Genomic DNA, 27,013 nt, shown 5'->3' on the forward strand with positions numbered 1-27,013 from the left:
TATGTATTCAGTAAAAATATTCAAAAATAGCAGTTTGCTAGTTTTTTTTTCATAATCACTTTTGTTTGCTTGAACCACTCATGTAGTTACTAAATGTAATTAATATAGAGGTGATACTTCAAAGAATAGGATATCATAATACCATGTTTTGTTAAGAAAAATTCTCAAATTTTTTTTTTTCCTGACTGTACTCACTACATTTTTCATATGTATAAGCCTTCCCCTACTGATACATTATCAAGTACATCTATTTTGCATTATGTAATGATGTTACTCAAGCTATAATGTTGTTTCACAAGATGGGAACATGATGTCAAACACAAATTTTGCCTTTTAACTTTTTTTCCATAAATACCCCATGGAAGTTAAGATAATGCAATTGAAGCTCTTTGAAAAAATAGATGATCAAATAAAGCAATGAATGAGGTCTAACATATCCAAAGGAGACTTGTGTAGCTTTAACAACTTCAGAGTTATGAGTGAAAGAGTACCTAATGGACAGAGGAGCGTAAATATTGGACACGACATAATAGGTACGCACCAAATTTACTGACCATTTTCTCGGCATGGGCTTAAATATTTATAATTTCTTTACATACCATGAAACTACAACCATTTCTTCATAACCTGTAAAAATATCATATTCGTTATGTTATTTGTAAGACGGACATAGTCTGTAGAGTAAAAAAATCCATGTTTTTTTGAGTACCTATTGGTACGCTTACCCTATATTATTTAACTGTCTTTACTTTTATCATAATTACCTAACGTATGTTCTTATATCTTGATTTATCACCTTAATATACATTTTCATACATTACAAAAAAGAAAAATTCTCACTGAAAATGTGAACAAGCACACCGGGGAAATTTGACTTTGGTTACTGGCAATATATTCAAATCATATTTTAAACTTATACGAAAATGTGTGGGAAATGTTTTTTGTTTGGAAATGAGGATTATCTTTCTCAAGGGAAACTGAAAATCCTATTCAACGATGTCTACTGACAAATAACTAAACGAATCCATTTTTCCTGCATGGTTTTTGGTGAGTATCTGATAGTGAGATGAATACATTTTAATTTCATGAGAATAGCTGACCTGGAACAACTACGGTGAAAGCTGTTTTGGGTATAAAATGAAAGTTTTTGCCAAGGAAAGCCTGCAAAAATAATAAATGAACTGAACAGTTATAACAGGTACAGACACAGAGGCAATATAAATACATTTATAGCTTATGGCAAATCCCTCAGAGTTTCAACTCGAGATGCTTTTTGTGAGGCCTCCTAAAATAATGAAAAAACGACTCGCAATGCAATCAGTCGAGTCATTAAGACACATACGTCTCCAAATGCCTATGTGCGGACTATCCATTGGAGGTCTGGAAAATAAGAGCCCTGCAAAGCCAAAGTAGCCAAAACTAATACAGAAACGGACACGTACAGTTTATCTTTCATACCCAAGTGTTCGCTCACTGGATAGACTCTGGGCTACTCTAGTTCTCAGTGTAAGATTATGTGCTAATCTACCTACACGACCAGTATATCCTTAAACTGCTAAAATACTGTATATATCAAAGTTACGAAAACACAGAACGATGGCACCACCAGCTGACCCAAAGATAAGGATTAATTAATTATAGGAAGTCTGTGCTAACTGGAGGTCCTCACACAACTGGACGGGTCATGTGAACCTTCAGATGATCCTTTGTTTGAAAAATATTTTTCAAACAATCACCAACCTTAACACTATGATGTCTGTCTGGTCTCTTCAAAACCGGAAAAAAAATGACCTGCTACAGAGATAATGGGCCAAGGAAGAAAATGCGACTGTAATCGCCCTGAACCCCCAATTACATATGCACCAAGCTTCACTAAAGAAGAGTGACATACAACGTTGAAAAATAAAATTTCAGCTTTTAAACTGACCTGTCTCTTAAATAATAGTCAAGATGAAAATATTTTGCAGATACAATCACTATCCATAAGGTACCAATTTGTGACCTTAAAATATAGACCTAGGTCAAAATACATTGGGGAAATAACTCACCTTTAAAGGTATCAACCTATCAAAACAGTAGAAAAAAAAGTAATATACAAGGTTGGTTGGCTGTAAATAAATAGACAATCAAAAGAAAAATTCTATGACCAAAAATACTAAAAACCTGCATTTTAGAAATGCTACCACCCCTAAGAATAATGAAATTTACACCAAAAATATTACATTACTTACCATATTTAAGATGATCTGCAGCAGGATTTTTGCACAATATATCACAACTTGACGAAACACACTCGACGGTAGCACCTTTGCACTCCCCCTGTACACACCCAAATAACACTTTGAAACGCGCGAAACTGCAATTTCTCATCAAATAATGTTTTTTATCAGGCAAAAGCTCTTGTTCTCGGACGCTGGAGATTGTGTACTTTGCTAAAACCCTTCCTACATTTATAATTTTTCCGTGAATTATCTTTCGGGTTCAACACGAATATGGATTGGACATATTTACAAATGCCTTCTCAATTTTATGGAGTTGTCTGATGAATCAAAATTTGTGAAACAAAGATCTCAATTTTCTTTTAGATGTTACGGTGATCTTGACTGGCTTAGAAAATCACCGAAACCAAGCATTATGGAAAAGTTCTTCAAAGTTCTCAAAGAAAAATATCCTCCCAAAGCAAGCAACATCGTAAGCTGAACACACTATCTTGAAGTTAAATAATTACTCAGGCACGGAAACCACGTTGAAGTTCACCTCTGTCCTTTGTTAACTCTTCAGAATACTTATGCAAGACGTTGGGCTTTGCACTTGTCATTTGTTTATGTCAGTTTTTTTTTCTGCCTTTGATTTCTCCTTCCACACTGGTCTACATGATCAACATCCTGAATGTTTCTCCCTCTATGACGGACTTGTGGCCGATGACGACTCAGATCTGAAAAGAAAGTAGTGAATCTGTTACGTTACCTTACTATAAAATGGGAGCTACTATCATTAAATTTGAGAGTATTGGTATTGAGAACGCTATTTAACAAACAACAAAATAAACTACGATAATCATTTTTACTTTGACAAATAAAAAGCTGTCTCAAAAATACTATGATAAGCTTTTTACCAGGCCATCATCAACAAAGGAGGCTCCAGAGGCATCTGACACAAAAGCATAAGGGGAGGTGTGTGGTCTAAAACCAGAGGCATTCAATGTCTGCAATTTCCTCAACTCCTTCAAACTTCTTGCCGTGGACTCTACAAAAGGAGAGAAAGAAAGACGTTCTCAGAAAATGTCCAAAGATCAACAGATGGCAGAGAAATAAACACAATAACTTCGGGTAAATTAGGCCTCGTCCAAACGACCATACAGTGTCTGGCAGACTTGGCCTGTTCCCAGCACAAAGACTGTGCAGACAGTTGTAGAAGGCTAAAAGCTGTAAAAGCGGCCGTGCCTGGGACATCAAGTTGCCAGACTCGCCGCTCCTGTCCCACGTACACAACGCCCAAGTGTGTCCTGAGCATGGTCTAAGAAAGAGAACCTGAGCGCTCTCAGCCAAGACACCACACCATGCACCAGACTTTGTCTGGAGTGAGTAACGTAAACGGCTACCAGGCATACGAACGTGGCAAAGACTGATGTAAAGAAAATCATTTAAAAAAAATAAGTTTTCTATATTGCTAAAGTAATTATATATAATACATGAAAATACTCACTGGAATATACAGAGAACGTGAACATGAGGATTATATTGATCATTGGAATCAAATATAACTTTATACCCATGGGAATATATTCTTATAATTTTCTATTTTAAATGTTAGCTACTTTACATAATACATGTGTTTAATCCGAATACGTGGTCATTTTAATATACATTTATTTCATACTAATTTGTTCACATTAATTTTCCTTGCTTTTAATTTTTCTGTTATCATATTTCTCTTATTCCGCTTCCTCACTGTAATGTTTTCTCTGTTGGCGCCATTGAGTCTACAGCATTTTGTTCTACTATTACTACTACTACTAATAATAATAATGATAATGGTAATAATAATATAACTAATAACAATGATGATAATGGTAATAGTAATAATATAAAGTTAAAAAATACGTAAAACCAATTGAGGTTGTAGGGTTGGGCTTTGAATGGTTTGCAGTTCCGCCTAATTAACAACGTAAACGAAGGTACAGTCCCAGTCATCATTCCGACGACTCTTCTACCTACCATTCTCACGGCACAAAGCTATAGTTAGTTATCATTACTATTACTCCAATTCCCATTCGCTTTCTGTTCTCCTGGCTATGAGCCATGCTGCCATTATCGTACTACGCTCACCTCCAACCAAACTTCACTGGCCAGGAACGGCCGTGTGAACAACAGACTTGTTTGTTTACAGATTTCGCCAACAGACTAAATCTCCCAGACAGAGTCTGATCGTGTGGACGGGTCTTTAGTCGTTAGTTTTAGTAGAAAAGAGGCCATCTACAGACAGGATAATTTGTTCGACTGAAACTGGAAGTTTAACGCTGGGTGGGTTTACCTGGACCATATCTGAATTCGGGTCTTTGTTCATACGTTGCTTAGTGTAAGCGGACCATAAATTTCGGCGGATCTGATCTTGCGATCAAACCTGTAAACCCCTCATGAATGGCCACCCTTCCATATCAGCACCTACACTTCAAGATTCAAGAAACGCTTGCAATATGAAATAATTTCAATTTACAAACAATTCATATCATCTTCCTAAAATGCATATTTCCTACTGTCTTCTACTATACAATTCATTCATACTGTCATTCTGCTATAAACACTTCACGCCATAATTCATGTATGCTGTCAATACGTTTCATAAACCATTTTCACTATTTTTCATTGCTCATTTCAAGAAAATTACCAATTATACATACATACATATATATATATATATATATATATATATATATATATATATATATATATATATATATATATATATATATATATATATATATATATATATATATATATATATATATATATATATATATATATATATATATATATATATATATATATATATATATATATATATATATATATATGTATATATAATTATATTATATATATACACATACATACATACTAGCTGACCAACCCGGCACTGCTTGGAAAAACTGAATGACATTCAATAAACTATCTCTCTCTCTCCGCTTTCTCCTCTCTAACAACCCCTCTTCTCTCTCTTCTTCTCTCACTCTCTCCCAACACACCCACTCACTATTATAGAATCAACAACCTAAGGCTGTGTATTCACAATCAAGTTTACCTGTTATTTCTTCTGTCAGTTCATCGAAACTGCCGTTAAAACTTACTTTTAGACAACAGGTTGTGGGCGGAGACAGTCCACTCACCAGAACGGATGAACTGATGGTATTAACTAAATATCTTCCGACCGACTGACAGATAACTGCACATGTGGACAGGTTAGTGCCAATTTCTTGACAGTCACTGTTAGAATGTCCGGTTTCCTCAGAAAACACAAATCTATGACTGAAGCTGAATCTATGATTTTAATGTATTTTCAGGAACTACAGTATTTTATTTGTAAAACAAAAATCAGCCACGAATGTAAAACATGTCAAGCTTTCGAGTCATATGTATTAGAAGACTCTTCTCATGATGGACAAAGAATTATTAGGTATTTTTCAGGTGCGAGAAAACACATCTGATCATAAAATTATGCCCGTCTTGTTCTCCTAATGTCCTACACTACTTTTCTGCTCATGGAACCAATGTCTTGTCAGAATTCTGTGATAATAAATCAGTTAGTAATTGACCATGTCTGTCTACACTCACATCCTAAACTGGTGACCACCAAGATGACCAATTCCGCCAGCTCTCCCAACGGCAACAACGCAGCTGCATCCATCCACCTGCCCCTTTTCACAACACACAACCCAGGGGCCTGGTTCTCTAGGGCAGAGACAATCTTCAGGTCAAAAAAGATCATGTCATCTTCATGAAAAGCCGATGCCGTCCTCGAATTCCTACCCAATGATGTCTTTGAACAAATAGCAGAGTGGTTAGCCAAGCCAGACACCACCATCACATATGAGACTTTGAAGGCACAACTAAGGTCATCCTTCAGCATGTCCCCAGCCCTCAACTAGAAAATTCCTAGAGAACGTAGGGATGGCAATTGGAGATCAACGGCCCCTGCACGTCTACAAGCAACTCCAACGGCTAACAACAATCCCTGCCACAGACGACAATCAGAGATGACGCTGAACTTGGTGTACAAAGTCCTCCTGACGGAGTTGCCATGCAAAACAGTCGCTGCAATTCCCAACGCAGCCACCATGCCCCTTGAGGAAGTTCTCAAAATGGTAGATGTGGTTCATCTGGTGCAAACATTATCAGAGCCCACTCAACCACCTGCAGTAGCAGCCACCACACAATCACAACCCCATAGAGCAAAGAGACAGACATGGAGCCAGATTTCCCCATCACTTCTATACACCGCTCCTGAAACTACAAGAGGGAAAACAAACAACCGCCAAATCAGAAAATACAGCCCAACACATGACATAAACAGACTATAAAAAAAGAAGAACGACCAAAGGGTCATTGCTTCTTCCACTGGAGATTCGGGAACGAGGTTCAAAAATGTGAACAAGGCTGCATGCTATAAAAAAAAAATGGTTGTGGCCCAACCAACCATCAGCGATGGTCAGAGTGGTTGCCTTCTAAAAGGGAATGAGTCTGCCTTTCGCTGTTTTTCTTCCAGCAAAAGGCAAAAACACGCTACGTGTTTCTATATCACATGAGATGTCTGATACACAATTCTTCGTTGTTATGGGTGCATGCAAGTCGTTCATCCCATTCAATCCAAATGAACAGCTAAAACCAGCCCCCAACGCTCTCCATGAGTCTACCAGCAATGGTGCCCTGCCAGATGTATGAAAGTATTCAACAAACCATATAGGCCTAGTTGCACATTCATCACAGCAGATGTCACCATCTCACTACTTGGAGCAGACTTCCTGAAGGCACATAACATGCTGGTAGACATATCCAGAAAACAGCTCATTCAGAGAGATGACCCTATAGCCTCCATCACTCCAAGGACAACAACAAACTCCATGTCAGGACCAGAAATCTCTTGCCTCCTTCAGGAATTTCCCAAAGTGTCTGAGGATGACCTCCAGCATGACCTCACACACCCTACAAAACACCACGTCAAACATCATGTCACCACTGAGGGCGCCCTCAGCACACGCAAGTTTCAGACAGCTGGCTCCAGACAAACTAGCTCATGCAAAACAAATATTCCATGATATGGAACAGGCAGGAATCTGCCAGAAAGCCTCCAGCCTGTGGGCATCTCCCCTCCACATGGTGCCTAAAGGAGACAGTACATGGCAACCCTGTGGCAACTACCAGGTCCTAATGCTAAAACAGTACCAGATAGGTACCCACTGCCTAATATCATGGGCATAACTAATCAGCTCAATGGAGTAAGAATATTCACAAAAATTGATCTTCTGAAGGGATACTACTAAGTCCTGGTAGCAAAAGAAGACATAGAAAAGACAGCAGTCATCACTCCCTTCGGGACACACCGTATACTTTCAATTACAGCCGTTCCGGCCTTCAAAACACAGGGGCTGCTTTTCAACGGCATATGGACATCTTCAGAGAATTACCCTGCTGCATTGTTTATGTCGACAATATTCTTATTTTCAACCCCCAACTATAAACAACACATTAAGGACATTAAACAAGTTTTATGTCGACAATATTCTTATTTTCAGCCCCCAACTATAAACAACACATTAAGGACGTTAAAGAAGTCCTAGAGAAACTCAAAGAAAACTGACATAGTCTGACAAGATAAATGTGCATGGGCGACAAATACAGTAGAATTTCTTGGTCATCACATAAGCTCCGAAGGAGCTAAACCTCTCCTGATGAAGGTCCAAGCTGTTACTGAGTTCCCAAGGCTAAGAAACATTAAATCACTTCAAGAGTTTGGTGGCATGATCAATTATTACCACCATTTTATACCCAACCTGGCTAAAATGTCCCTTTGTATGAATGTTTAAAAAGAAAACCCAAATCATTATGCTGGACTGATAAGCAAGAAATGGCTTTTCAAGAAGCCAAAAAAAAGCTCTTGGTCCTGTTGCAACACTAATGTTTCCTGTCTCCCATAGCTCCCTTACACTGACCACCCATGTTAAGTAGCACAGCAATGGGCATCGTGCTCGAGCACGATACAGACGATGGTCATCGCCCGTTGACCTTCTTCAGCAAAAAGCTATCTCCACTGGAACAGAAATAATCCACGCTTGACAGAGAGCTGCTGGCAGTCCGCCGTGCCATCTGACATTTCAGGCATATGCTTGAAGGATGGCAATTCGTGGTGCAAATGGAACATAAGCCCTTGGTCCATGCCTTCACAAAAAAAAGACAGATTGCTGGTCGCTGAGCCAACAGCGACAGCTATCGGCAATCTTCAAGTTTTCCTGCACCATCAGGTACCTGAAGGGCTCCTCCAACAACATTGCAGACGCCCTTTCCAGAAACACCGTTAATGCCATCCAGAACAGGATATAATAACCCGAGATTGCAGCAGCCCAGAAGAATGACGCAAACCTAAAAGCCTCTTGCAGGAAAGTCCTGCCCTTTTGTGGAGGAACTTTCGCCATAGATGATGGAGAGACGACCACTGCCTGAGAAATGAGTACCGGGCACCCTCGCCCCTATCTACTGCTGGCCTTGAGGAGAAAGGATTTCAGTCTCGCCCATGGTCTACCACACCCATCAGGCCACTCCATTGCTCATACCTGACAGAGCGATACATTCAGTGGGCATGAAGATAGACATTAAAAAATTGGCCAAACGTCCAAGGTCACGAGGCACACACAATCAGGGATAGAATTCCGAACAACCAACGGCTGCCTTGCCCATACTCACATCAACCTTGTGGGCCCCTTAACCCCCTCCGAGGGGCATAGATACCTATTCACCATTGTCAACTGAGATACCAGATGGCCTGAGGCAACACCTGTCGAACAACAGACTGCAGAAAGTTGTGGGAAAGCTCTAACCAATTAGGTTATTCAACATGGAGTCCTCAGTTCATCACCAGCAATAGGGGGGCTAATTTCATATCGACCTTATGGAGTTCCCTTGCCGCCAGCAGAACTGACATGCCGCTCAGAATTACTGAGGTAAATGTAATGTGTCTGCAATTCTAACACTACTGTTCGGAGGTAAATATAATATGTCTGTAATTCCAACACTACCAACCACCTACAACACAATACTGTACACTCTCCAAGGGAATGTTACCAAAACCACCAAGGGATGACGCCTGTTGGATATGACGTGATGACGTGATGACGTTGACCCTGGTAGTCCGAGGAAAGTGATTCTTTCTCTCTTGAGCTTCCATCCCGTACATCATTTGAATATGAGGTTTTCTCGTGGTTCCGTTGTTTTATTTTTTAATTGGACTGTAAAACTTACATGCCATAATGAAGTAGCATGCCACGGATATATCTTGTGTGTTTTATTGGACGAAGTTACTGTGGTAAGTAAGTAAACTCAACACTAAGTTCACTGCAAGAAGTATTTGACTTTTGCCTCTGGATAACATTACGATAACTAGCGCTGAATAATCCCTCGGATTCCAGTGCTTGGCTTCAAGCCTCAATTTCATGTTCCATTCCATTCCACATTAGGGTAACTTTTGACTGCAATATAAAGTCCGTATTCATCACCCTGAAACCAGGCTATGCCATGTCGGGGGTGCAAACAAACATAGAGTTAGGTTTGCCCGACAAGGTAACATAAGTTTGGCCTGTGCAAGTATAGCCTAGTATAGCCTACTACCAGGTATAGCCTAAGAATTCTGTAGCCAGAAAAACGGATTTAGGCAGGTGCTGTGAGCAGCAAGGTAAAGTGCAATATAAAGAAAGACTGGATTAGCCTAGATTGAATTTCATTAGAATTCATATAAATTAGACTTAACACAGAACTCCCAATGTAGCCTATGTCACAGAACTCCCGTTACATTACATTTGCTGAGGTAAATGTAATGTGTCTGCAATTCTAACACTACCGTTCGGAGGTAAATGTAACATGTCTGCAATTCTAACACTACCGACCACCTACAACACAAAATGTACACTCTCCAAGGGGATGTTACCAAGACCACCAAAAGACGAGGCATGTTGGATATGACGTCGACCCTGGTAGTCCGAGGAAAGCGATTCTTTCTTTCTCGAGCTTCCAACCCGTACATCATTTGAGTACAGGGTTTTCTCCTGGTTCCACTGTTTTATTTTTTAATTGGACCGTAAAACTTACATGCCATAATGAAGTAGCGTGCCACAGATATATCTTGTGTGTTTTACTGGACGAACTTACTGTGGTACTCAACACTAAGTTCACTGCAAGAGATATTTGACTTTTGCCTCTGGATAACGTTACAATAACTAGCGGTAAATAATCCCTCGGATTCCAGTGCTTGGCTTCAAGCCTCAATTTCATGTTCCATTCCATTCCACATTAGGGTAACTTTTGACTGCAATATAGTGTCTGTATTCATCACACTGAAACCTGGCTACACCATGTCAGGAGTGAAACAAACATACAGTTAGATTTGTCTGATAAAGTAACATAAGCTAGGCCTGTGCAAGTATAGCCTAGTATAGCCTACTACCAGGTATAGCCTAAGAATTCTGTAGCCAGAAAACGGATTGTTGTGACCAGCAAGGTAAAGCGCAATATAAAGAAAGACTGGATTAGCCTAGACTGAATTTTATTAGGAATTCATATAAACTAGACTTAACACAGAACTCCCAATGTAGCCTATGTCACAGAACTAACAGTGTAGCCTATGTTAAAGGGTAAAAGTACGTTTCCAGTCTGAACTCCAATTCCACATGACAACCATATTTTTTTTACTGTTTTCTTGCTGTTCTCAATCATCCCATTCAAGATTTCAACCTCTCACATCTCCAGAGTACTTGACGGTGCAAGAAAAGTACAGAAGACGAATTAATTCTGGCTGAAAACTAGAATGAAATAATTGAAAATGCCAAGAAAACATAGGAAAAATATGTCTGCCATGCACAGATCAAAGTAGGCTACCACGTAGGCTTACGCAACTTGCAGAACATCCAATAGCTGGTAAAATTTTACAAGCTGCCAATAAAAAAATAACACTATGTAACCTAGGGGTGTTGACTGGTTAGAATTTTGCTGTGTTAGCTATGGAGGGGGGGTTATTGTCTTACCTGGTAACTTGTAATTTGATGAGCTCTTTTCAAAACTGTAGGTTACAATTTCATATCGTGTACATTACGTTTTTGAGAGCCAGTCACATGTAATAAAACCAATTTCTATTTAGGACGATGAATTCTTTCAAGATAAGTTCCCTTAAAGTCACTAACAGTATAGCCACAAATTAGGACGATGAATTCTTTCAAGATAAGTTCCCTTAAAGTCACAAACAGTATAGCCACAAACCTTTCGTTGTTTTTTATTTTGGGAGAGAAACACTACTATTACAGCGCCACAAATTTTTACCTGCTCTTAAATGTACAGGGCTTGGAACACTTCTGGCAAGTAATAGAACTTGAAAGAACTCCGTGACTTCTTAAAAAAGATAAAGGCTTCGTCATATTGTTCGAAAAATTTCCAGATGCACTAACAGTGTGTAAATTCACACCCATTACACGTGACGTCCATTGTGGGAATGATAAGAATTACAAACATTTTGCCACATGTCAGTTGTGGGTGAAATTTTAAATAATTAATGGAAAATTAGTAGGTTAATGAAATAAATCACCTGTTTTCATTGGTTCTGAAGTAAGATCCGAATGAAAACCGGTTTATTATTGGGTGATTTCAACTGTACTCAAAAAGAGGCCTCGTTACAAGGAATAAACGTTTCGACTTGGTTCATCTGATGAGCTGCACCAATAATTTCAAATTCCAAGTTGACAAAACACCCACGCAAATGACATTTGCCAATTACATCAAAACAATGTGACGTAATGATAGATAAGTGGGTGAAATGCACAGGCATGTGCATGGCTGGCAGCTGCTTATGTACAAACGCACTCACGGGAGCTGTTGAAGTCATGGGTAAGATGAAATTGAAACTCAAGATAAATCCTAAAAAATCCTCAATTATTTACATAAATTTTATTTTTATTGTGATAAATATTAGTTTGCGAGAATTCTGTATATGGGGTTTTTTCTTCATCTTTTTACGAAGATTCGAAAGAAATGCTAAAAAATTAAGTAGGGATGTTCAAACCAGAAAAGAACATTAACCTGTTAAAGAACTCCCTGTGTAGCCTATGTCAAACAACTCCCAATGTAGCCTATGTCACAGAACTCCCAGTGTAGCCTATGTCAAACTCCTCCCAATGTAGCCTATATCAAACAACTGCTATTGCAGGACTTGGCAAGAGCTTTGGAAATGACACAGACATAGAAGTTATAGGTTCATCACAAGTGGATGTACAGTATAGTGATCAGGGAATAGGTAAGTTACCATTGTCAGTAGTCAAAGGTAAGGGACAAACCTTATTGGACCTAGTTTGGTTAAGGTGAATAAAATTACACTGGCCTAGTATCTAGGGTTACAAGTACAAAACAGAAGGGATGTCAATAACTAACCTTACCTCATGGCATTACTATGTTTTAATGCTCATATATACTGTACATTCCGTACAAATATTACAAGACCATCTTTCCTCTTCCACAGGTAACAGCTGAGTACAGATTTATGAAATAGCATACTGTACAACACAATACCCTACCTACAGTGAAGGCTAACTGCACAGTACATGTGTTTGTTCATGTTTCTGAAGTACTCACTTAGATTTAAAGATTCCTACAGAGGTTCATGATACGAATATCAATGAGTAGATATTGAATAACTTGCAGAGTAAGACATTGCTGAGTGTATTTCTAAAACCTGCAGTAGCATTGCTGTTATAAAATTAGTGATTTCATTTTTGGCAATAATTTTAGATGATTAGTCAAACATTGGCTTGTGCTAAAATTCATATCTGAACATCTACAGTTAATGACTGAATAAATTTGATTATTCATCAGAGCTGGTAATATTGTCTTCTTTGTTTGTAATTGTTCCCCTCAAAGTTATAGACTCTTGAGAGATAAGAAATTCCTAATATTGCCGAGGTACTCTACCATCAGGAATGTCTCTCCAAACAGTTTACCCCGGCGTCAGAACACAATGACTCTCATTTTCTGATGTATATTAAGAAAAATGTGAATCATTACTACCCAATGACAAAACAGTAGTACTGACAGTGGATGAAACTCACTTAAAACCATATTTTGATTATAAAGGTTGAGTACACTTGTTGAGATGAAGGCTACCAGTAATAATTGGCCAGGCCAGAACGATACAAATAAAATATTGAAGTTCCCACAGTCCTCCTTTGATGGAAAAATATTTTAGAAAATGAAATTCATTATGCACCACTCAGCTCTGAAAATACTTCATAGGATAGAAGATGGTTTACTCTTGAAACATTATTACAAACTGTCATGAAAAGCATTCTCCTCACCCACCTTTGAGAAACAAAGTGTTCATTTAGCTTTACAAATATTCAATGAGTATCTCATTCAAGTTTTACTAACTACTGGAAAAAATCACCGTTTCCATTTTTATTCAGAACTTGCAGATTTATGTAATTTTTTTTTTTTTTTACATTACATTTGATGGACAATAATGAATGTAAAATCCCCACATAAATGTCAAAGATTAAATAATAAATATGCTACTCCAATAAGTAATGAAGGTCATTGTATAGTAAAAACAGCAAAACATTTTATTGAATAATTATTGTTCCCACGAAAATAACTATATTGTAGCTAACAAAAAGTTGAATAAAAAGAGACAGTTAAAAACTTCAACTACCAAATAATAGAATAAAAAGAGAAAGCTAGAAACTTCATCTACCAAATAATAGCTGTATGTAAAAGACAATAATTAAGGTATTTCATTCACATATAGTAAGAGTAAGCCAATGCACTGCCGTCTTGTAATTTGACGTTAACACTATGTATAAACATTTTTTAATACAATGATAAACATGTTTGTACTTTGGTATATACTATACTGTAACTTTAAATAAATTCTTTTGGTTCAAAATTTTATATTAATCTCTTAACCTGTGTTTCGAGTTAATATTTGGTGTACACAAATTAGTGTAGACGAAAAAAATAAATAAATTAACTAATTACCATAACTGGCAAGCAAAAAACTGTCTAATTTTGGTGATGTTTTGTTTACATTTCTTTCGTCTGGGAACACAGTCAGTGCTAGCGACTCGGACTACTGTTGCTTACGTCACAATACATTGAACAGGCCTTGTCTCTCGGTGGTCTTGATGTTACAGGAGTCAGCCAGTGTTGCCAACTTAGAGGGAGGGGAAAAAGCTATGTTTAGCAGATTTCAGCTTGTCACAGTTGGCAACACTGGAGCCAACTAATGCATGAGTTAAACCATGGAACTTATCTGCCTGAAGCTGTGTGGCAGCTTGGTGCCAAACCCAAACTGGAAAAAAATGGTGAGAGAGAGTTGTCAAAGGGCACAGCCCCATGACACACCTTGGTTCCTTGTCAGAGGAGACAACCAACCAATGAAGGGCAGTCCAGAGAATGGGCTACAGACAGAAGCCAAGGCTCCAACAACTTCTCTCTCATGGGGAAATCGAAAAAGGTTGAAAACGGTCGGGGGGGGCAATTTTGGCCCTAATATTTCGATCAAAAACCTAACTAATAAAAGAACATATGTCAATTACTATTATTTTTCTCCTGAACCACCTTGGGAGCAAAAGAGGGTGGAGCAGAATGAGAGAGAGGAATTAACCTAGGCTATCAGGTAGGGTAATGAAGGAGGAGAAGCACCACTGGGACACAATAGGAAAAACTGAGTAGAATGCCCTAACTGTCTACATAAACTATCGGCCTCTAACAACTTCCGATACTTCACAAAACTTACATCCTCTCTCATCAAAACACTCATAATCTACATATCAAGAAAGCCACACTTGAGCCTGCGCAGCCAGCCTTACACAGCTGCTAACATAGGCTACATTGTTATCAGCAAAACCTTAGCAAACTCTTTCCTATACAGCCTAATGCTTTCATCTCTGCTTGTTGTAGATGACAAAGCAAAAACAGAAAACAAGCACAATACCTTATAGGAGAAATTAGCCAGAAATCATCAAAATATTTTAAAGCTGATCGAGACTGTGTTTAACATTATGGCATGAAGAAATATGACAGAACGTAAACATTCCAGCACCATCTGGTGGGAACAGGTGAATACAAAGACAGTCCTAGCAAGTTAGCAAAGAGCATTTTGATTTTTTTTAAATGCTGATTGCACCAGAGTGAAGATATGGCTAACTTTAACAATAGGTAAGATTCATTCCAAATAATATATATACTGTATTTATACAATTTAGAAACACTGGACCCTCTTAAAGCCTAAAATTTGGCAGGGCCACAATAAGGACGCAGGTCTTTTGGGAGGGGGGGAATATACAGTTGAAATACTGTATAAGATTGTATTCAACTTAACCAAACATGGTGTGCCTGTCCCTGACTTGGCTAAGAGGAGCTTCAACGCCTGGACCCCTCACATAACCTAACCTAGGGAACTCAGTAAATGTGGAAAAGTTGCCAATATCCCACGTTGGATAACAGAATAGTTTTTCTGGTGTATTTCCATGCGTTTTCAATGAACCTGATGGAGATGTTCGTCGGAAATCCAGTTTTGGAGTTGAGGGATTTTGAACCAAAACTCCAAAAAATATGGATTTCCAACAAAAAAATCTCCTTCAAATTCATTGAAAACGCATGAGAATACATCAGAAAAATATTCCGTTATCCAGTGTGGGTGTAAAACTCTTAACTCACGAAATCATGAACCATGGCTGTGTGTAACGACACTCGAACAATGTTTACATTCTGCGTAACAACACAACTCGTCAGTACATCACTGTTTTAGTTCACATTTTGCTCATGGCTTTGAAACATAGTGGTGTTTACAGGTTACAATTTTGCCGTGTTAGCACTGGAGGTGAGGGGGTTATGTCTTACCTTATAAGTCGTAATTTGATGAAGAGCTCTTTAAAAAGGGGTAAAATTTTATATGTTGCTGACATAAAATAATGCCACGTACCATAGGGGTGTTTACCAGTTACAATTTTGCCGTATTAGCCATGGAGGTGGGGTGGTATTGCCTTACCTTATAAGTTGTAATTTGATGAAGAGCTCTTTTTAAAAATGGGTAAAATTTTATAAGTGGCCAATATAAAATAAAGTCACGTAACATAGGGGTGTTTACTGGTTACAATTTTGCTGTATTAGCCATGGAGGCTGGGGTGATTATCTTACCTTCTAAGTCATAATTTGATGAAGAGCTCTTTTTAAAAATGGGTAAAATTTTATAAGTTGCCGTATTAGCTATGGAGGGTGGGGGACAGTACTGTCTTACCTTATAAGTCATAATTTGATGAAGAGCTCTTTTGAAAATATAGGTTACAATTTCAAAACTCTGTGAGACTGCAAATACTCAATAAAATGTTCACTTTCTGAATGGAGATTTCAAACAAATAGCCACTGATCGTAATGAAAACCGTTACAAGTTGCCTCTGCAATAGCCATACTTAAGACTAATGTTGATCTATAAATTCAAATGAAAACACAATACAGGCCTAATGATGTGTTTTCGATAATGCAGTAAAATTAGCTAAGAAAGTCAAGTGATATAATATATTGCCAATAGTATCTAGTCATCGGAAATCATTCAAGTTCATTGGGGGAATTCGATAGTCTGGGAGGGACTTAAAAAACCTGCCTACTGGAAACAATCACATTCATTGGATTATTTGAATGCGTAGGCGGAACTTCAGACAAAGAGTCTGCAACCAACACGTACAAATGCACATACAGGAGCAATTTCAGGCGGGGGTAAGATGAGGTTAAGACTTTGAAAAGCTTCAGATTTTTACAGAAGAGAGAAAATTCAGTTTTTTTAAAAATAAATTCATTATGAAGTAAATTTTGGTTTGCAACTCGTGGTACTGGGGTTCAAAATGTTAGTTTTGGGAAGCTCTACACAACTGTGTGGGTTATAAAGCTCTGTCGTATATTAGTCACTATCAACCATTGCCGGGAACTTTAAGTTAATATGTAAACAGTTCCAAAAAAACATAACTTTGGCTATCAAACCTTGCCTGGGGCACAAGGTCCTTATCTGGACATGAGAGCTTTATCTACTCTTGACTTCCACATAACCTAGCCTAAGACACTCTTATTTAAAATAAAAAAATGTTGCAACCTAACCTCGATCCTAACCTGGTTGGGTAAGGGGTAGGGAGGAACTGGTTTTGCCAACCTGGACTCCCCCACCTAACCTAGCCTATGGCACTGTGGATAACTAGGAATAGGGTTGCAAACGAACCTAACCACACCAACCCTAATATTAATAGCCTAAACTTCCCTAAACTAGGGCACTGTAAATTAAAATAAGGATGCAACCTAACATAACCAAAACTATGGTGCTGGATCCTTACCTGGCAGGGGAATGGGGAGGAAGGGATGGCTTTGTCACCCTGGATTCTCCAATTTAGCCTGGTGCATTGTGAGTTAATGTAACAGGGTTAGGAGCTAACTTAAAGATGCGTTAACTAACTTAACTAGGGTGCCCAGTCCTTACCTGGCCCCAAAACTAACATGGCCTATAATCGGCTTCATTTCGCATGTCCACCCTTGGGTGAAGATGTGGCACAAGCAGATGGTTAGCAAGTGTGAGACTAACAATCAACGTTTCCAATATTGCCGACTTATGACTTATGGTAAATGTGGTGAAACTTTAAAGTTTTAGGCCCACATTCGGTACGATTTCATTCAACCTTAAGCCCTCCTGCCCTAGCTTTGAATGAGACCAAGTTACAGTGCTGAGGAGTTTACTAACTTAGTTAAATGTACCATGAAGTCAAGAAACATTATATTCTTTCCAACAAAGTGCAGTTGAGAAACAATCAACTATATTTCCTGCACAAATTCTTTTTTTGGGTGATGCCACACGGGTTCACAAATACGCATTTAAAAAAGTTTAACACATATAATTAATATTTAAAGGACACAACAATCATCCAAGTTACATTAAGAAGCAAGAAAACATTAACATATTACTGCAAAATTGACAAAACGTTACGTTACTTCGATAGAGGAAAACATAAATAGCCAAAAAAAAAAAAATAATTTCAGAATATTCTTATGAAGAAATTACTGCAATGGCGACGACAGTTCACGAGGTGATGGGGCTGGATTTTACGAGAATTTCTTCAAACTTGCCTTTCTGGAGTTTGCTGCGAAACAGGCCGAGCTTCATGTTCCCACCCTGGAAGAAAACTCGGGAGGAGTATATTGGATGGCACAGTTGTCACATCTACAAAACTACAGGGTTACGTAACAAAGCATCAACTAAAACACAAACATTAAAGTAATTTAATCGTAACCCAACATACAAAAAAAGGGGTTTCGTCCAGAAGGCAAGCTTAAACTACTGGCATGTGCCCTTACAACAAGAAAATAACATATACATTCTCCACAGGAAGAAGTTTGACAACACTGCAATCAGACGTCATTTAATTTTATAGAGATGGATAAAATTTGCGAAAAAGGTGTTTTACTACTTTAAATATTAATGTACTAATTTATACAAACTCATTGCTATAGTTAATATAATAAAAAACTTCTTCTGTGGAGCAAAACAATCACATCAACGTATTTTTTCATAGAAACTGGGAAATACATCAAAATAAGTATTCAAGAAAACTAGGAAATTTTATTCAAGGGGAATAAATGGCAAAAAAAGGATTCTCCCCAAGAAAGAATCATAATTAGAAGTAATCACAACTGCACCCAGGAGCGAATTCAATTGAATAACGCTATGCAGCTGTGACCATCTTAACACATCAAAAATTTAAATCAAATATACATTTTAGAGTACATCCATAGAAATTAAATTCTTTCTCTCTTGATCACAGCGGATTGCTGCTGCACGCCGAGGTCTAGTACCACTCAGAGGCACACTATCTGGCTCCTGAGTTACGACACTATCAAAACTCCTCTCGGGTAATTCCAGAAGTATCAGCTTTGTGATTGATCTCATGTATAGTTTATTATTCACTCTCACTTCTACAGACCTAATCACACCATCAGACGATGGAAACAGCTGGGTAACCTTACCCAATGAGAGGAGGGATCTATAGCCTTTCCCAGATGATCTTCTAAGTCTACCATCACTATGTCCCCAACTTTCACATTTGCAGAGAGATAATCACTAGAATTAAAAATGTCTCTCTCTCAAGGATACTAAATAGTCTCTTTTTACAAGAGTTCTCAAATTTTCTTAGCACTGATGATAATCTAAAATATTGTTCTCTAAGATCACTTGAACTCATGAAATCTGGGTCATCAGTTGCTGAATTGTTAAGAGGAGGGAAATACAAATATTTCAAAATAAAGTAACATGGAGGAGTCAAAAGCCTCACAATCTCGATCAGAGGAGAGATAAGTCAGTGGTCGAGAATTTATCACAGCTTGAAACTCAACAAGTAGAGTTCTCAACTCTTCAAAGGATACACGTTTGTGATATAAGGCTTTGGACAAACATCCCTTTAGAACACCAATAAGGCGTTCATAAAAGCCTCCAGACCAGGGGCTCATCTGTAATGAACTTCCAATCAACACAATTTCCTTCAAGGTATGACTTTACCTAGAGTTCATCCACAATTTCCTTCAGGAAATTATTAAATCCAACAAAATTCCTACCATTGTCAGATATAATCAGACTCGGCAGAGAATGATATGCTACAAAGCGTCGAAAAGCCAGTAGGAAATCGGAAGCAGTCATGGAATGAGTCAATTCAAAATGAACTGCCCTGCTCGTAGTACAGGTAAATAGACATATAAAGACCTTTCTCCTCCAAGCCAGTCTCATGATCAAAAACATTAATAGCACCAGTATAATCAACTCCTACTGATTGGAAAGATCTATCATATCTCACTCTTTCTGTGGGTAATGGTGGAGGAGGAGGCAAACACAACCGTTTCTTGGTTAACTTCTGACACAAAACACACTTTGACAGAATTGATTTGATAACTTGTCGTGCTTTCGGTACCCAAAAAGTTTCCTCAACAATACCAGTACAGAATTGACACCACAATGGTGATGATGTCTATGCAAATGTTCAACTATCAACACTGTTAAATAACTTCTGGAAGGCAATAACATTGGGCACTGAGTATCATAAGACATGGAAGCGTTTTTCATGACCCTGAGACCTAATTAGATTTTCCTCATCAACAAATAAGTTCAACTGATTACAGAAATTTTAATATCCATGGACACTCCATGTGAATTCTTATCACAGAGGTACATTCTGGTAGTAGAAAAATGTTGCTTCTGTTCAAGGAGGACAAGTGCTTTCATTTCGTTAACAACAAACTTAGAACCTTTACTGCATTTATTAAGAAAAAGCAATATTGACCTCATGATACGTTTAAGCTTACTTAAATTACTGTAACGTGGGATGTCAATTAATGGGGTTGGAGGGTTAACAAACTTAGGTTCTGAAAGAATTTCATTAACATGCACAGTTTCTGTAGCTAAAGATTGGGGATAATCACCAGTTAAAAGCCATTTAGGCCATTCCACCATAAGGAATTTTGCGCTAAATCTTTACTAGTACTACCTCTGGATAGAATATCAGCTGGATTATCCTTAGAGGGGTATACCATAGAGGAAACTTGAATTCATTAATTTCAGTGACTCTGTTTCGTACATAGGGGATTTTACTATTATTGTTCTTCACCCAACAAATAGAAACCATGGAGTCACTCCAGAGAGTGCAAGAACTCAATCTCAAATCATTATTCTGCATTAATCTTCCAGCAAGTTTCACACCCAAGGACAAGGCTGTCAATTCCAAACGCGGAATAGTCTGTTTAGGTTTGGTGCAACTTTACACTTACTGACCAGTAAACTGCTTACACTTCTCCTGAAATCAATCACATAGGCAGCAGCTCCATATGCCTTGTTAGAGGCATCACAAAATACATGTAAGTGGGAACATTCAGGATGTACAACAAACCTAGAAAACTTTAAACTTTCTACATTTCTAATACACTTGCAAATTTCATCAAACCTTGAACATAATGATTCTGGCAAAGGGTCATCCCACCCGTAGTTACTCCACAAACATTTAAGAAAATATTTACCTCTCACCTGTATTGGTGACAATAATCCTAGAGGATCAAACATTCGAGCTATTACTGATAAAACCTTTCGCTTGGTTAAAGGTCCTCTATACTCACAATTTACTTCCTTCAGTGACATCTCATCTTGTGTTAGATACCACTCTAAACCCAAAACGTTCACTCTTTCTTTGATAACATCTATGGTTCTGTTAAACTCTGAATCATTACTGACCCATTCTTGTAGAGGCATATTAGCATCTTCAAGAATCTCATTTATTACTGGATACTCATCCATCAAGACTGACACATCCTTGTAAGTTTTACTAAAATTATCTACATAGAAATTCTTCATCAGAGATGATGCAAGGGGATTATCATGTAAAGATAAATGATGCAAAAGGGTTTGCTGCAAGAGAAAGGGGAGCATGTAGCTCCAAAACAAACTACACAAAACCGGTAAGTTACAGTAGACTTCAAATCGGAGGGATCAGTTATCCATAGAAATCTGCAATAATCACGACAGTCAGGTGAAATGCCTATCCTTAAAAAGGCTTTACTGATATCTGAAATCACAGCTACTGGGTTTGTACGGAAACTCAACAGGGAATCAAAAAGTTTAGTAGTTAATGAGGGACCAGTTAATAAACAATCATTTAAGGAAAGTTCTCCTTTAGCCTTGGAAGAAGCATTAAAAACTATTCGAATGGGAGTTGTTTCTGAATCCTTCAATACAGCATGGTGGGGTAAATAATGCCCTATAATAGGGAGTCTGAGGGAATTAATTCTATAAACCCAGACTGAACGTAATCTTTGATAATCTTATCATAATGAGCATACAAGGAGGGGGTCAGATTCGAATCTATGTAGCGAGGAATTTAATTGACCAATGGCTATTCTATAGTTAACAGGCGGTCTACTTTCATCTTTAAATGGCAAGGACACTTCATACTTATTGTCAACCCTTTTTACTTTATCCATAAAACACTTAACTGATTCTCTTTCTTCAGGACTAATTTCAGATTGACGAATACCAACACTTTCTAAATCCCATAATTTTCTAACTTCACAACAAGAATTAATAGGGATTTCCTCTACTTCTATTCTTGAACAACATACATTTGATGTAGTAATCTCATTAGATTCTACATCGTCATAAGACCAACTAGGAAGAGGTCCAAAATTAGTGCACCACCAGAACTATTCAATATCTGTATTCCAGAGCAAATTTGACTGTTGTGAATGAATTTTCCATAGTAATCAGCTCCAATGACTAATTCTATACCATTCACTTCATCTGAATTTAAATCATTATCTGCTAATTTTATGCCTTTACTCGTCAAGAACGCAGCTGACTTACTTAAACCTGGAGAATAAATTCTGAATTAACTCTATCGAATGCAATGGCATTAATGACAGTACGAATCTTACCTAGTCTCACCACAACTCTTACTATATTACAACCAACTTCATGGCATCACTGCCAAATGGTTTTACCTTTTTAAGGCTACTGTTGCTATGGACGGTAGACTGTTTATGAACTAATTCCGTTGCAATAAACGTTCTTTGTGCACCAGAATCAAAGAGTGCTCTCCCAAAGGAACGATATCCATTCCCTGACACAATTACATTAGCAGTAGGAAGAGCAGTCGAAACAGAACTCTTATTAGTCTGAGAATGATCAATACCCAAAGAAGCAGTCATAACTACTGGGGAATCACCTTTACTTACAGCACCTTTAGAATCATTATGAGATTTCCCAGAATTAACATTTGACTTACTAACATTAGTACTATTTACACTCAACTTTGGTGGAGCAGGATTAACAGGGTTTTCTGTTTTCTTACAAATCATCGGGTAATGAGGCCCATCACATATATTACATTTCGGTTTGTTTCTACATTCAGAGAATAAATGACCTCCTTTGAGGCAAGCAAAGCACAATCTTAAATATTTAACTCTGTCCCTTCTACTATCAATGGTTTTGAAAGTCTTACAATCGCGAGAGGCATGGTTCGATGAGCAAAACACACAATTATGGTAAGAACTACTATTACTAGGCTTACTGTTACTTTGTTGTGCTCTCTGCACGTTTTGCACATTTGAGGGAATCACTTTAGAATAGTTACCCTGATCACGTTTTCTCTTATTAGAATTCTCACCTTTCGTAACAAAATTCCATTAATTCACAAACATATTTCAAACCTGAGGAAATTTGCTTTAAATCAAGAGACATACAATTATGTTTATTAGCTATAGCCTTACGTGTTTCAGGTGATAATTTCTCGCATATTATACTAGTGAAAATGGGGTTCATGGCCTCTACATCTAAATTCAATGTGTTCATTTGTAAAATAATCTTCTCATATTCCAATTTGAACGTGTTCAAATCCTCTATTGTATGACTGGGAGGGACTAAATGCGTTAACTTGGACATAAGTCTACGTTTCAATTTGTCCTTATTATCATACTTCTCCTTAAGGGTCTGAATAGCTACTGAATAATTGGCATTAGTGACAGGCAAACCTTCTATGGCTTTAAAGGCGTTATCCTTTAAACTAGCTCTGAGGGTAGAAAACTTAATCACATTGGAAATATCCCTACGATCGTGAACTAAACTGTTAAATATATCCCAAAATGCAAGCCATTGTTCTTCCCCACCGCTAAATTCAGGTATCTTAATTGCTGGGAGTTTAGGGGGAGGGAGAGGGTTAATGGGAGCCGAAGGAGGAGGCAAAGCGGGCTGTTGATTTATATCTCCTGTGTCAATCTCGCTCATAGTTTTCTGTGCAGTAGCAATAGCTTTCCTTACACATCTAGTTATTGCTCTATAACTTCTACATAAACTATCATATTCACTATCCTGTGAAATAATCGTCACATTCTGTGACCAACTATCTTCAAAACGTCGTAGACCCTCAATAAGACAACGTTCATACATTACAAGGGTCGATTTTGGTGTATCAGTATCACCAATGCAGTTATCTGTCTCATCAAGCAAATCTTGTAAGGAAATAATTTCCCTTTCAATAACTACCCTAATCTTGGAATCCATTTTCTTGTTAATGGATCAATAAGAAACTTGCTCAAATATCAAAAATGTATGGCAAATTATCTAAACCCGATTGAAAATATAACTAATCTTATTCATAGGTCGAATAACATTCACTGAATGATAGATAATTTGACCACGTGCTCTTCATCACTTCACAAAATACATCTGGTCACGAAAACCTAAGTTCAAAATGACTATGAAATTCAACAAGAACTTCTAAACAGAGTAATCACTAAATACGAACAATCATGTTCCATAAACAACAGATTACTTGGCAAAACACTTCAAGTAATCATCACTTCACAAAATAAATCTGGTCACGAAAACCTAAGTTCAAAATGGCTACGAAATTCAACAAGAATTTCTTCACAGAGTGATCACTAAATACGAACAATAATGTTCCATAAACAATAGATTACTTGGCAAAACACTCCAAGTAATTCAATACCTTACCCTGCTCACCAAATAACTTTGGACACGTGCCAGCTACACTAGAATGACTTTATAGCCATCCATCACCAACGTGAACTTTATCGTAAATTATCTTTAACATCCAAAAAAATCCTTTGTGAATCGTTATGGCATCCGGTTCGTTCGAAGGACCAAAGCAAAGTACTACTATAACTAGCAAAGAATGTGGTGAAACTTTAAAGTTTTAGGCCCACATTCGGTACGATTTCATTCAACCTTAAGCCCTCCTGCCCTAGCTTTGAATGAGACCAAGTTACAGTGCTGAGGAGTTTACTAACTTAGTTAAATGTACCATGAAGTCAAGAAACATTATATTCTTTTCCAACAAAGTGCAGTTGAGAAACAATCAACTATATTTCCTGCACAAATTCTTTTGGGTGATGCCACACGGGTTCACAAATACGCATTTAAAAAGTTTAACACATATAATTAATATTTAAAGGACACAACAATCATCCAAGTTACATTAAGAAGCAAGAAAACATTAACATATTACTGCAAAAATTGACAAAACGTTACGTTACTTCGATAGAGGAAAACATAAATAGCCAAAAAAAAAAAAAGGGGGATTTCAGAATATTCTTATGAAGAAATTACTGCAATGGCGACGACAGTTCACGAGGTGATGGGGCTGGATTTTACGAGAATTTCTTCTACAACTTGCCTTTCTGGAGTTTGCTGCGAAACAGGCCGAGCTTCATGTTCCCACCCTGGAAGAAAACTCGGGAGGAGTATATTGGATGGCACAGTTGTCACATCTACAAAACTACAGGGTTACGTAACAAAGCATCAACTAAAACACAAACATTAAAGTAATTTAATCGTAACCCAACATACAAAAAAAAGGGGTTTCGTCCAGAAGGCAAGCTTAAACTACTGGCATGTGCCCTTACAACAAGAAAATAACATATACATTCTCCACAGGAAGAAGTTTGACAACACTGCAATCAGACGTCATTTAATTTTATAGAGATGGATAAAATTTGCGAAAAAGGTGTTTTACTACTTTAAATATTAATGTACTAATTTATACAAACTCATTGCTATAGTTAATATAATAAAAAACTTCTTCTGTGGAGCAAAACAATCACATCAACGTATTTTTTCATAGAAACTGGGAAATACATCAAAATAAGTATTCAAGAAAACTAGGAAATTTTATTCAAGGGGAATAAATGGCAATTTTTGACAGTAAATATTAAACAAATTCTTCAATAACATATTTGAATGCTTATGCAAATATCCCTGCTACCAATAATTATGATTTATTTCTGTATAGGACAACTACACTTATGCCTATGCTTACAAACTGTTCACATCACGATCATCTTATAATCCAAACTTTATGTACAGTTTCACTGCATGCATATAAAAATAACGTTATTCTGATACCAGAATAAAATCTACGTCCATAAACAAAAATAACCTTTAGCATTGTTTATCGCTTGAGCATGAAGCATGGTCCAATGAAGCTAGGCCTATGCTACTGATTCGACAGATATTTTATTTTACTGGCCTTGCTTTAAGCACATATTCTTCCATTTTCAGTCAGAATTATTTTCTTATATTACCTTTATTTATTCATTCTGTGTATCGTTCCAATAGCCAACAATGAAAAAAAAAAAATATGCGTGCCTATGCTTTTATGTCATGTCATCAACACTCCTCTAAAGCTAACGGGAACTCAACGGGATTTCAAACTTTTTTTCCGTCAAGCTGTCTTAACTGAAATTTTCCGACTTTCAACCAGTACGGCAGTGGCTATACCATTCACCTCCAGAGGCCATACAGCCTCATATGCGCTGATTACAATATTATTAACTGAAGTAATTTCCAAGGAAGGGATTATTAAAATTCCTTCTATTCACATTCCCATAACAAGATGTCATTTTATGTACCTATAGCAAGGTAAAAAAAAAAAAAATACTATTTAAAGCCTATCTCTCGTTTGCGTTTGACCTGAGTCGAATGTTGTTAGAAGCTCGTCATTCGTGAGCTTGTATTGTTATATTATTGATATAAATCAGCATGTTTTTTGTCTAAATAAGGTATGAGGGTTCTTGGCATGTATGGGTTCTTTGCATATATATATGCATTCACATGTGTTACTGAAGGAATAATATGGCATCTTTATTACATTGATTTCAGCCAATCGAGAGCTAACTATGCGTATTGCCAC

The 27,013-nt window shown here is 37.5% G+C and overlaps 1 long non-coding RNA gene across 1 annotated transcript in view; it reads right to left on the reverse strand.

Moving 5' to 3' along the window:
* LOC136841235 (uncharacterized) overlaps positions 1 to 27,013 on the reverse strand; it is a 36,873-nt gene that overhangs the window by 4,134 nt on the left and 5,726 nt on the right. Inside the window, exons 2-3 of the long non-coding RNA XR_010853843.1 lie at positions 3,116 to 3,246; positions 2,232 to 2,935 (exon numbers count right to left, since the gene is read on the reverse strand). This is a non-coding gene — a long non-coding RNA (uncharacterized lncRNA). The remainder of the gene's footprint in view (positions 1 to 2,231; positions 2,936 to 3,115; positions 3,247 to 27,013) is intronic.

Source organism: Macrobrachium rosenbergii, chromosome 8 (genome assembly GCF_040412425.1).
Source record: "Macrobrachium rosenbergii isolate ZJJX-2024 chromosome 8, ASM4041242v1, whole genome shotgun sequence".
NCBI lineage: Eukaryota > Metazoa > Arthropoda > Malacostraca > Decapoda > Palaemonidae > Macrobrachium > Macrobrachium rosenbergii.